Below are 14,344 nucleotides of genomic sequence, written 5' to 3'. Positions count from 1 at the left end.
TTTCATATTGTTGGATAAACTTTTAAATTGATTTAAAAATATGAAAAATATGAAAAATATGAAAAATATTTTGATCGTTTTTGATATACTGATATATATATATATATATATATATATATATATATATATATAATATTTTGTAATATTTTAAAAATATGTTTTAATAGTTTACCAAAAATAGGTCATAATTTGAAAAGCACTGCATCTTCATCTTTTGCTTGCGGAAATAGGTTAAATAAAAATATAAAGACACACACACACACACACACACACACACACAAAAACCAATAAAAATATAATGATGCAGAATGTAAAAAAACTAAATCTAAAATAGAAGCAGATAAATAATCTTGAAGAATAAAGGTTTCAACTTGTAAACATTTACATGCTCCTGTTAATTCTGGGTTTTGCCCTTCTGCACTGTTTTTGCACTTTATGGGATTGCAATATTACCAGTTACCATAAAGATGCCAACAACCACCTGGGAAAATATATCAACGTAGTGCCACGTTCTTATTATAAATATATTGTACTGTATTAGACATTCCTTTCTCTCTCCTCAAACCATGACTCCACTGTTTGCCTTCTGGTAACCTACACTTGAGCAATTCCTTTTCATCGACAGAAGGATCATCTGGGTGTTCAAAAATTTCGAGAGTCACTAGCATAAATGCCCATGCTCACATTGTCAGGTAGCAGTAATCATTACAACGCTAATACAAAAATAAAAAATGCAAACTGTGATTTAAAAAAATCTTTTTTTTCAATACTTGAGTTGAAAGTGGGCTGCATAACCAATCATAGCTCTAAATATCATATTTGAACTTATCTTTTCTAAATAGGACTTAGATATATATATATATAAATATATAAATGTAGCAATAAAAAAGTAGCGAAAATAAGGAAAATAAAGAAAGTCTACTCCGTCCTCCCCTGTGTAATTCTGCGTATATACAAATACTGTGTACTTGCTACCATGCAGAAGATTACACGGTTATTTGCTGAGGATTATACATTCATTAACTTTTGTTCATTTATATGTGGACCCAGTGGAGGCGAGATGCAACTCAGCCTATTTATCTTTAATCAAAAATCAGAATAATAATTACATAGTTTCCATTATAATGCGCTCTCTCGTTAGATGTAACAAGATGCAAAAGATTTTAGCATAATAACCATTTTTCCTGGAAAAAAAAATCTTTTTATTTGTCATTTACAGATGAGTTATGATGTGTTAGATAAACATTAATGGGCCTTATAAGTCATTCATTCACTTTAACAGATGCTAGGTATAGACTGTTTAACAATAAATCCATTATTTGGTGGGATCTTCTACCCTGTTGATTTTTATCAAGTATATAAACAGACATAGCAGAGAGACTGAGTTTCCAGTTATATCTATGAATCACACACTGAATCAGCAAAATCTATGATACTTTCTTAAAGAGGGAATATCACATTCATTTTGATAGTTTTACAATAATGTATTGATCTCAGCAATTAAGTGATATAGGGTTTTAGAGTTGAGCGGATTATGTTGGCGCTATAAAAATGGCAATAATAATAAAAACATGTTAAAGTGTACAAAATTAAACCTACTGCATTTTGCCATTTAACTAATTAACATTTACATTTTATCACTGCTAATGAAAAACATTTATTTTTCACATGGATCTATTTGATTTACCCTTTCTCTATACATTGAGTCAGTTTGGGGAGATAAGGCCACATCCCTAATGATTTACCCTTTTCTTGTACCTCATGCCAAGTTGGGGTGATGAAACCACATTTACTATAATTGTGAGTCTGTTTGAGAGTTTACACATTTTACTTGTACTTTATGATTGGAAATAAGACTTACATCTCAATATACAGTTGCAAGAAAAAGTATGTGAACACTCTGGAATGATATGGATTTCTGCACAAATTGGTCATAAAATGTGATCTGATCATCATCTAAGTCACAACAATAGACAATCACAGTCTGCTTAAACTAATAATACACAAAGAATGAAATGTTGCCATGTTTTTATTGAACACACCATGTAAACATTCACAGTGCAGGTGGAAAAGGTATGTGAACCCTTGGATTTAATAACTGGTTGAACCTCCTTTGGCAGCAATAACTTCAACCAAACGTTTCCTGTAGTTGCAGATCAGACGTGCACAACGGTCAGGAGTAATTCTTGACCATTCCTCTTTACAGAACTGTTTCAGTTCAGCAATATTCTTGGGATGTCTGGTGTGAATTGCTTTCTTGAGGTCATGCCACAGCATCTCAATCGGGTTGAGGTCAGGACTCTGACTGGGCCACTTCAGAAGGCGTATTTTCTTCTGTTTAAGCCATTCTGTTGTTGATTTACTTCTATGCTTTGGGTCATTGTCCTATTGCAACACCCATCTTCTGTTGAGCTTCAGCTGGTAGACAGATGGCCTTAAGTTCTCCTGCAAAATGTCTTGATAAACTTGGGAATTCATTTTTCCTTTGATGATAGCAATCCGTCCAGGCCCTGATACAGCAAAGCAGCCCCAAACCATGATGCCCCCACCACCATACTTCACAGTTGGGATGAGGTTTTGATGTTGGTGTGCTGTGCCTCTTTTTCGCCACACATAGTGTTGTGTGTTTCTTCCAAACAACTCAACTTTGGTTTCATCTGTTCACAGAATATTTTGCCAGTACTGCTGGGGAACATCCAGGTGCTCTTGTGCAAACTGTAAACGAGCAGCAATGTTTTGTTTGGACAGCAGTGGCTTCCTTTGTGGTATCCTCCCATGAAATCCATTCTTGTTTAGTGTTTTACGTATTGTAGATTCACTAACAGTGATGTTAGAATTTGCCAGTGACTTTTGTAAGTCTTTAGCTGACACTCTAGGATTCTTCTTCACGTCATTGAGCAGTCTGCGCTGTGCTCTTGCAGTCATCTTTACAGGACGGCCACTCCTAGGGAGAGTAGCAGCAGTGCTGAACTTTCTCCATTTATAGACAATTTGTCCTACCATGGACTGATGAACAGCAAGGCTTTTAGAGATACTTTTATAACCCTTTCTAGCTTTATGCAAGTCAACAATTCTTAATCGTAGGTCTTCTGAGAGCTCTTTTGTGCGGGGCATCATTCACATCAGGCAATGTTTCTTGTGAAAAGCAAACCCAGAACTAGTGTGTGTGTTTTTATAGGGCAGGGCAGCTGTAACCAACACCTCCAATCTCATCTCATTGATTGGACTCCAGTTGGCTGACATCTCACTCCAATTAGCTCTTGGAGATGTCATTAGTCTAGGGGTTCACATACTTTTTCCACCTGCACTGTGAATGTTTACATGGTGTGTTAATAATAAAAACATGGCAACATTTAATTATTTGTGTGTTATTAGTTTAAACAGACTGTGATTGTCTATTGTTGTGACTTAGATGATGATCAGATCACATTTTATGACCAATTTGTGCAGAAATCCATATCATTCCAAAGGGTTCACATACTTTTTCTTGCAACTAAAGGAACTAAAGGAATTGCAGAGAATATGTATTTGCTGTGGTTGTTACATTACTTAAAAATACTTTATACAAAGCTTCAAAAGTTTACAAAATGATACAAGGGGAATGGCTAAGAATGGCTACAAACATACAATGTTGAACAAAATAATACAATATGTTTAATAAAAAAGGTGTAGAATGTTTGCTGATTGATGGCAATATGTTTATTAACATTAGAATATAATTCACTCATTTTCACCTGATAATGATCACTTTAACCCCTTAAGGACCAAACTTCTGGAATAAAAGGGAATCATGACATGTCACACATGTCATGTGTCCTTAAGGGGTTAAAGGGTCTAAGCATCAAAACAAGCTTAATGAAGCTTCTTTGAAAAATAAAATGTTTTATTTTCAAACTTCTCTATAAATTGAACTTTAATTACACACTGAATGCTGTGGCAGGATATAATAGAGCTTAATAGAGATTAACAGAACTGGATATAAAACATTCTAAATTAAACAAACTGTACAATAAGTGAAGCTTAAGATTTTGACTGTTTTTCAGGAAATGTGTAGTAAGGCTGTGTGAGTGACAGCCAGGGGAAGGTTATGTAAACAAGGTGATTTAATTTCTAAATGGCAGAAAATTGAGCATTAAGACTGCAGGGACATGATCTATATACCAAAAACTGCTTCATTAAGGTAAATACTGCCATTGGCTGTCTGGCACCAGCATGCTCTGGCAGCTAAGGGGTTAATCTCTGTATGCATTTCAGGGTGTAACATTGTATATACAGACCCTAGGCACCACAATCACTTAAAATCATGTGGTCATGATGCTTGGAGTAAACTTTTAATCAAATATCCTGACTAATCTTGTGAATTTATTTTTCCTTTGGTCCCACCAGATGATATACTGTTCTGATTCCTCAGGACTATTCATGCACATTTTATGTAATTTGTTGAAGGGAGGGTTTGGTCAGGAAATTAATTATTTTTTTCCTTTTGTATTGGCCCACCTGTCTACTTACAGAGGGCAAGATAAAACCAAAGTGTAGCTACAGTAATGGTTGATGATATATTTCATACCCGTTCTATGTTAAATTTTGTATATATTGTGAATTAATATTGTTTTTGCATTTTATTGATCCCTATTGTATTAATGCAATGTTTTGTGGACCCAGGACAAAAATTGAAAATGAGAGAAATCTCCATGTAACTTTCCTGGTAAAATATTTTATAAATAAATAATATTAAATATATAAATATTTAGTGCTGCATTAAATATGCTCATATCTCAAATGTAACAGAACCACTTTAAAATTGATAAAAGAGGTGACGGGACATGAATTGCACATTTACCCACAATTGCGGGCTAATTCCAACAATATGAGAGAAAAAACACTGAATTGTCTTTGAATACATACTCGTGAGCAACCACGGCTAAACAATAGCACTTAATGCACATCTCAAACTTAAATATGATTATACAAAATTTGGATGATAGATTCTATTTAAGGTAGAAAACCAGAGAGAGGTTCAGCAAACAAAGGAAAGAGGGAGAGCTAGAAGAATGAAGCTGGGGGATAGAAAACCAATTTTATGATAATGCAGACGAGAATGCACAAATTTACTCACAAACAAGAATTTCAATAACACTGTGAACAGCATCAATTTAGGCTAAGTTTTATATTTACATAATATTATGGCACTGTTCATTATGTTAACTTTGGAATGGATTTGTCACCTTCCTTAAAATACATATATATATATATATATATATATATATATATATACTTTTTTTTTTTTATAATCTAGGAATCACTAACCATTGCCTATTTGTCGTCCTAAGATTTGTAGCTTAACCCATTCAGGACCTAGTTTTATTAGATCTTAGATCCAGTTTAGAATTTGTGCAATGTTCCCCCTCTCATTTGGTTCACAAACATATTATACATTGTTGTGTAACTCTTTCATCACCAATCAGAGAATGCACAGGTTTGGTTTTACATCACTCTGCTCATTTGTTCGTCATGCGTGCACAGAGGACCTCCCACTATTACGGCTGTGAGCATCAACCAGCGATGCCAATTCCCTCCCTGATACCTTACCTGTCTGACCCACCCTATCTCTCCGGGTTTCATAGCAGCCAATGTCGGCAGGTATACACTCCTCCAAATGGCATGTTCCTGTAGGAGTCAGAAATAAATTAATTTACATTGAATGCCATTTTGTAATTATTTAGTATACTTACACATTCTCTTTACACATTCTTCTCACATTACTGTGGACCTCTGTAGGTCAACCCTTCCCTCATTGTATCCCTCTTCCCTAGTTCCCTTTCCAATTCTATGTACTTCTTCCCAAACTTCACTGTTCATGCCATTTTCATTTTTTATTGTTACTTGACCTCTTCTGGATGGGAATGGTCTGTGCCGATGGTAAAAGAACAGCTTACTTGCAGTCATCGCAGAGAAATATATCAGAACCTTTGATCACACAATGCTGTATGAGTAGGGCAGTCCTGCTAATATAATATGCATAGATTTATGCCATTGGCATCCATGTTTTTCCTATTAAAGGCCTTGCCAACTCATACTACTTTAAAAAAGGAACATTCTCTTTCTCTTGTGTGTATTATTAACACCAATGGTGTAACAATACAGACAGATCCCTAATACAGGTTTACAAAAGTCAAAACACAAAAAAAAAGGCTTGTGTAGTCAAAGGAAAATGGGATCGGGGAGTAGAATGTTTACATAGTTCAAGGCTTCTAGAAGGGTAAAGCTTCAAGGGGGTAAAGCTTGGAATGGAGACCCATTAGCCTTTAACAACACTAGTTTTAACAGGAAGAAATGGCTAGCATGTAATTCAATCTTAGAGTAATCATATTTGGAAATGTCTACCACCGAGTTAACAGTAAGAAATCCCTTTATCCAGTTTAGCAGGAGCAATGTTAAGGCATGATGTGAGGTGTGCCACAGATTAATGCATGACAGACCTTATATGCCAATGTTCCTGAAGGGGGATATAATCCTTTTTCAAAAAACATATGCTTTATCATTACCAGTTACTTGTACTTAGAACATATTGTTTATTCACCGGCACCTAAACATAATCTGTAGTGCTGAAATCAGTTGGGCGTATTGTATATTGTGCTCAAAAGTAGGCAGACTGGATGGTGTTAACGTTATCTAAAAAAACGGTTCTGATTAATGTAGGATCAAATACTCTCTAAGATAACACAAAGTTTTATGCGGAGACGTGATCACTTTAAGGCAACTGCTTGACTGGTTTTCCATGTTCCAAGTTTGTTACCTGGCTTTTAAATTCACTGTGATGCAGAAGAAAGATAATTTAAAAAAACAGTTTACAGACCAATAAGGAAAGTACTGTATTTCAAAATGCAGGTTATCTAAATCGTTCTAAGCATTATTCATCAGGCAGTTTATGAGATCACATAGTTTGTATTTTCTTAACATGTTCCTGCTTTGCACCAAAATGGTCTTCGGGGAGAGCTGCGGTTTGGTGTTACATGAAACGTCTGCATTTTTTTTTTACAATAGCAAGTTGATCTCTGTCCCAAAGTACACATATTAGACTTCACATAACAGACTGCTCTGAGTAGTACTGTTAACACATTTTCCAATATATATCGACATATGCAGACGGTTAAAGTTCTGTACTTCAAGTGTGTTTGATAAGACATGTGTTTCTTCTTACACATCCAGGACTAAAGCAGACTCCTGATGTTGTAACTCATTCTGTAGCTGTCACTATATTGAAGATAAGATCTAATTTTCATATATATTATGTTTATTCCTATGTAGCTCTCACAGTATCGTCAATGTTGGATATGTAAGATTGCAAGGCAAGGGTCGTTGAATGTTAAATTAGTGGCAGAAAACGGGATGCATCAAGTTCTGCTCTGTGATGTATTAAGCAAGAGTCAAAAGATCCTTCTATTAACCAATGCCTTTATTATGCTTTATATGACTTTATTATGCACATGTAGCCTTTTTTCCAATAAAATTTGATGTCTTTCCCATTTAATTGTTTAATGTTCCCATCTGCTCAAAATTCCATTTCTTCTTTTGCATTGAATTGACCTTACTTCTTCCAGTAAAAAAAAGAAAAAAAGGTTATAAACATGTTACATTACCATTTTTATTTTACTCAGAGACATTTCGGACTATTCTTTTTTTAGTTTCTCATTGGCTGTTGTTTTTGTAGTAGTTCTCTGGAGCTGAGACAACAATAATTATACACCACAGAAGAACTCTGAACTGAAAAAAATGTCTGATGGAAACAGAGAGATTGTCATATGACAATTCAATTCAGACCTCAGATCTTCAGGAAAGCAGTCTCCCTCATGGTACAGCTTCGTTTTGTAGTCACCCCCCTCTTCCCCCCCAAAAAAAAGAAAGAAAAAAAGAAAAAAAAAGGCATTGTTGGATCTCAAACGAGAATGGTCAGAATTTCAAAACACAGCAAAGCAACTATATTGAAGAAGTTTTAGCATAAAACATCCTTTCATCTTATGTCTTTTGTCCCATACATCGTAGGACTTACAGACCAAAAAATGCCTGATCTCTGGTATCTCATAACAATATCTATGTTCAAAGTTTCCTTAACTCAATATTTTGCATTGCACTGGTAACATCACATTTTTAACCCCATAACCAACAGTTAGAAATAGTTTGGAGTTGTGTTGCAGTTCATAAAAGATAAGGTAACTTTATTTAATATGTTTTGCAGGAACATTGGAACATTGCACATCTCTTGTAATAAATTTAACAATCTGTCTTCTTTTAATCTATGCCAACAATAAAAGGGTATGCATGGTACATTATCTTCTGTTTTCTATTTTATCATGGAAAGTTAATATTTAGTTATTGTACTAAGCAAATAAACTCTTTTTCTCTTTTTGTGTGAACACTTATCTAAATAGCCAAAACAGTTCATAAAATGTGCTTTTGCAGGAAACAGCTTACATATCACAATAGTTTTAATAAATCCAGAGATAATCAGTGTGATTCAAGTGGAATCACGCTTTAACGAAAGTTACACTATCATAACTTTCAAAGTGCATTGAAATATATTGTTTTATTTATTTATTATTTTGTTTGATCACTTGTGAAATCAGCACTAGAAAAAAAATCATATTGGGGCAAAGCAAAAAAGAAAAAAATAGTAGAAAAGACAAGAGTTATAAAAAGGGTGAGATAGAAGAAAAGCATTAAATTGGGGGTTAAGTTCTCTTGCAGTGGAATTTCATAGTTGATATAATGAGGAGACTTACTATATATCAGTCTATCCTCAAACAGACTTTCCTGATGAAAGTCCATTAAACGACTGAAATGTTGACAAAACTTTTTTTTTTGTAGTTGCTTATCTGTGTAAAATAACAAACAGAAAATAGTGCGTAGGCGCTTCACTGAAATTTTGACAGTTCTGTATATAATAAAGATATACAATAAATGGTGTAACCGGTAACCTAGTGCTTCCCCAATGCACTAAATTTACATAAGACAAAAAGAAACATTTACCAGTATATACACCTCCCCAATGTGATCACAGCAAAAATTTTTTTTTTTTTTTTTTTTTTATAATATTACCAATATAGGACCAATATGGGACTGGACTGTAATGCAAACAGCGTGGAGCTGGACTTGGGTATAAACTACAATAGAAAAACAATAAAAAACAACAACATAGTGTAAACTGTATAATAAAAAATGTGTAGTAGGTAAGTATGTGACTCTCACTCACATTCTCCAGAGCCGTACCAGGCTCTGTAAAACAGGCTCAGGGGTGCCAGTACTGGCTAACGATCCAGGTGATCCAGATAGATGCGACTCCAGAATTTGGATGCAAAATATATTTATTGTATAAAATTTTAAAAAGGTATAGGCACTAATGGGCACTATGGGGGTGGAACCCAAAACAGACAATAGTATATATAACAAAATTGGAGTTCCACTTACCCCTATCTTTTAGCAGCCCAGAGTGTCAAAAATACACATAAAATAACAAATGTAAATATGCAGTAGATTGAAGCAGACGCATTTCGGCTAACAGCCTTCCTCCAGTGCTTGCAAGCACTGGAGGAAGGCTGTTAGCCGAAACGCGTCTGCTTCAATCTACTGCATATTTACATTTGTTATTTTATGTGTATTTTTGACACTCTGGGCTGCTAAAAGATAGGGGTAAGTGGAACTCCAATTTTGTTATATATACTATTGTCTGTTTTGGGTTCCACCCCCATAGTGCCCATTAGTGCCTATACCTTTTTAAAATTTTATACAATAAATATATTTTGCATCCAAATTCTGGAGTCGCATCTATCTGGATCACCTGGATCGTTAGCCAGTACTGGCACCCCTGAGCCTGTTTTACAGAGCCTGGTACGGCTCTGGAGAATGTGAGTGAGAGTCACATACTTACCTACTACACATTTTTTATTATACAGTTTACACTATGTTGTTGTTTTTTATTGTTTTTCTATTGTAGTTTATACCCAAGTCCAGCTCCACGCTGTTTGCATTACAGTCCAGTCCCATATTGGTCCTATATTGGTAATATTATAAAAAAAAAAAAAAAAAAATTTTTGCTGTGATCACATTGGGGAGGTGTATATACTGGTAAATGTTTCTTTTTATCTGTGTAAAATGCCTTGGAGAAGAGTGAAATATAAGACATACAATACCAAAAAATAAAGTTGCCCCAGCTGACATTTATCTCCCAACATATTTTTGAAATGCAGTCCTTTTCATGTTAAGGTTGCTACATGGCAGTTATACAAGGTTTTAAGGAGCTGCATGTGTTAAAATCTTTCCTGCCCATAAATATTGTTTTACACATGGAAGCTGCGTTCTTATAAGTCAAAAGATAGGTGAAAGCAGCAGTGATCGTTATTTGTGATGGTCATAAAATATGATTGCTATTTAAAGTAAAGATTAAAAACAAAAACAATTTGCATATAGAAGACATGAAAAGACAAACATGTTTCCAATATTGCTTTAGTTTGTTTAAAGAAATGAAATAAATATTTCTTTATTCTTTATATATTTCTTTTCTAAATATTTTCTCTGTTAAATAAATTCCTCATGTGTAACCCAATGTTAAAGGAACAGCGTGGGAGCGTGTAGACAATCAACCAACCCATGTGATGTTGGGTATCTTCCAACAAGCTCTGGAAACTCTGTTATACATGACTTATACTTTTATTTTTACAGCTAGAATTCTGTTTATTATGTTTGTGAACTGGAACTGATCTCAAAAGTATTTTTAATCTTACAATGTTTTGCCCTGTGCAACATCCATGTTCTGCATTTCTTGTTGCAATGATGGATTATGTAATTTACATACTACATAGTTGAATAAGTGAAATAAAATAGTTTGTAGCAAAATTGTGTTTAATCTGTAAACTTAAACAAAACATTGGCAATGTCTTAATGGGACACTATAGTCACCAAAACAAATTTAGATTAATAAAGCAGTTTAGGTGTGTAGATCATGGCCCTGCAGTCGCACTTCTCAGTTCTCCTCCATTGAGGAGTTAAATCACTTTGTTTATGAACCTTAGTCACACCTCCCTGCATGTGACTTACACAGCCTTCCTAAACACTTCCTGTAAAGAGCCATCTGATGTTTACACTTCATTTACTGCAAATTCTGTTTAATTAAGAATTTCTTATCTCCTGCCCTGTTAATGCCTTGCTAGGTCAAGTCGTTGATGAAAGTCTCAAGAACCTGGCTTTTCCCTTAAAATGCTTCATTAGATATAATTTCTAATGTTCTAAAATTAGGCGTAGAATAAGTGTGATAATTATAGTTAGATTTTCAATAATCTTAGTTTGGCACCAGACATACTTGTACCAGTCTGCCCAAGACTGTTGGGAGTTACACTCTTGGATATCATCGGCTATGTGAAACTTATTCCCTTAATTCAGGCCCTGTCCATCACTGTCATGCTCATTGAGTGGCTGGGGAGAACCACAATCTCCCTTTAGGTATATCAGTAATTTTTAATTCTTTATTTTTGTTATGCAAAGAGGTTAACATATTGGCCTGTAGTGCCACAACAGCAGCAGCAGGCATAGCAAGGTATTTAGTGTAACAACATATGATTGAATTGCACATTTTGTTAGGTAAACATGGTCATACTAGTCCTGTTATCAGGTATTAAGGTAAGTAGTGAGTCATAGATAGAAATTGTGCCGTGACTGGCTATTACTGGTTGTAAAGTTCAAACAAATAAAAGACCTCTGGCTAACCATAAATTAAGACCTAAAATATAATATAATAAAATCAAGTAATATAGTAATGTAGTACACTTATGGCGCTTTGGTTAGGTAACATCATTTTCTGGTACGCCTGTAAAATGACTGGTTGTGGGTGGCCAGGTTGACCATCCTGCGTCAAGCTTATGTGTCGTGTGGCGTGTGTGCTGTACAGTGGGCTGACCCACTGTTATTATAGTCGTGCGAGGGTTGAGTGTGTGTGGCTGTCGGGTTCGGTTGGTCCTCAACCTGTTTGCACATAACAGATGTCAGTGAGGGACAGCTACGCGGGTGAATTGGGCTATGCAAATAGTTTAGGTGGCCAATGAACAACTGGCACTCGCTGTCTTGTTAATCACATCCCTAGACTGGGAATAAACAGTGTTCCCAATGCTGAGGTTAGACGCGTTTTGGGCTTAGTCGGTATGTCCCCCATGCGTCCGTGTATGGGGTTGGGGCGTTATCATGTTGGGGTCTGTTGCCTGCTAGTATGTGGGGAGGGAAGAGTGTCACCCGCTCTCTTCCACCCAGGTTGGTGGGTCTGTTCCCATTCCCGTGAGCTTACTTGTCCGGGGTAGGACAGGAGGCCCTGTGTCTGGTGTATTCTCTCCTCTCTTAGTGTGTGCTCTCCCCCTCCACCCTCCGATCTTCTGTCTGCTATGTCAAATTGTGAGTTCCCTTCCCTCTGTGCCTTTACATCTTGCAGCTGAGCTAACACATACAGTCATCTCCCATAGTCTTAACAAAGTTCAGTAACGACCAACTGTTGGCAGGTTAGGACGTGTATATCTCCTTTTCTGATCGGCGTTATAGAGGGTGCTGCCGCCTGGTAGTGCCTCCGCCATCTCTCATCTCAGTGTCTCCGTCTTCTAGTAGCTTGGTTGCTGTGTGTCTCTGGGCGCTGACTCGCTGCTGTGTCAAGGGTTGAGTGGGCCCAGGGGGCAGCTGGAGTTGCTGCAGAAAGTCTGCTGGGTCTTCGGTGGCCGATAGGACATGGATCTCCTCCCCTCTTGGCACCACCAGGGTGCCCAGGACTCCCCATCGGTACCTGACGTTGTGTTCCCTCAGGAGCTTGGTGATGGGCAGGAACTTGCGTCTGGCTAAGAGCACTGAGAATGGTAAGTCCGCATATACCGTTATCTTGTTGGCATCTACCAATATGCTGGGGCACTTCCTGGAGCAGGCCATGATGGCCGATTTTACTGATGCGTCTCGGGTTACCGCAATTATGTCCCGAGGAGCGTCCGCTGGGGCGGTTGGAGCCTTCCTGATCCTGAAGGCCGACACAAATAGCGGTGCATCTCCCGCTCGTTTGACCCCCATTGCCTGTGTCACCTTGTGGGCGAAGTCCAGCAGGGAGTCCGGGGTCACCGTTTCTGGTGCTCCCCGGATCCGGACATTCCTCCTACGGTGTCTCGCCTCCAGCGATGCCACCGTACGTGACAGGTTGTCAATCTGTTGTGTGAGGGCGTCCACCTGTGCTTGGGTATCTGCCTGTCGCTGTTCCCGGGATGTCTCTCTGGATTCCACTGCTGTAATCCGCTGCCGCAGCCCGCCAACCTCCGTCTGTACCCCTGCCAGGTCTGCCTTCCATACAGCTCTTAGGTCTTGGAGGAGTTTTTTTATGTCTCCTTTTGTGGAGGGAGAGGCATCAGAGTCCGAGTCTGCCTGCAGGTGTACTCCGCTGGTAGGTCGGGGCAAATCCTCTTCGTCTATTGACTCGCTGGAGTCGCTGGAGCCGCATGGTCTGCTCGGCGCCATTTTGTTGCGGGCCTGTGACCGGTCAAAGGAGAGTCTGATATCAGGGTGATTTGCGCTCTCCGGACGGGCGTTTTTTTTGTGTTTTCTCCCCATTATATTCTAGAGGGTAGTGAGGCGTGTTTGGGGCTCGTTTCGGAGGTAATTCACTTGTAAAACAGCCGTTCTTTAGGGATTTGGAGCCGGAGCTATCCGCCAGCACGTCTGCTCTGTATCTCAGCTAGCCACGCCCCCCAGGTATATCAGTAATTGAAGAATTACTGAATTAATTTTGGCAGCTGCAAATGGAAACTACTGTGTGAAAGTATAACTCCCACTAATTTCAGGCATGCTGAAAGAACAAAAGAAAATATGAAACTAAGAATCCCAACATCATTATGGGTAAAATGAACTAAATGCATATATTCTTCTTTCTTACAATGTATTCTTCCAAAATTCACAAAATAAATAAGTGAGGGGTGAATTTAAAGAATACGAAATACATTATAGAGTAATATATAATGAAATAGCATAACCAATGCAGCTTATTGTACTGGTTATAATACAAGGAATCTGTAGGCTCTGTCATCCTAATTTTGCATCAAATAATTTTGGTGCATCACAACATCGTGTCTTACCCAGTGCCTACAGCCGAGCCCTTGACCAGCTGTTCAGTTAATGCAGAAGCTCAATAATTCATCCAATTTAGCCCAGAACTCTCAGCTCCTTAAATCAGAACATTTTCTTGTCATGCTTCCTTTTTCTGTTTTGCAGGTATAAAGCTTTGTTTGAATTTATTTGTGACTGGATTTCTATTTTGTGTTTGTGATATATATTTTGTATA

This window comes from Pelobates fuscus, chromosome 9 (assembly GCF_036172605.1).
Source record: "Pelobates fuscus isolate aPelFus1 chromosome 9, aPelFus1.pri, whole genome shotgun sequence".
Taxonomy (NCBI): domain Eukaryota; kingdom Metazoa; phylum Chordata; class Amphibia; order Anura; family Pelobatidae; genus Pelobates; species Pelobates fuscus.
Note: the sequence above shows the minus strand (reverse complement) of the source record.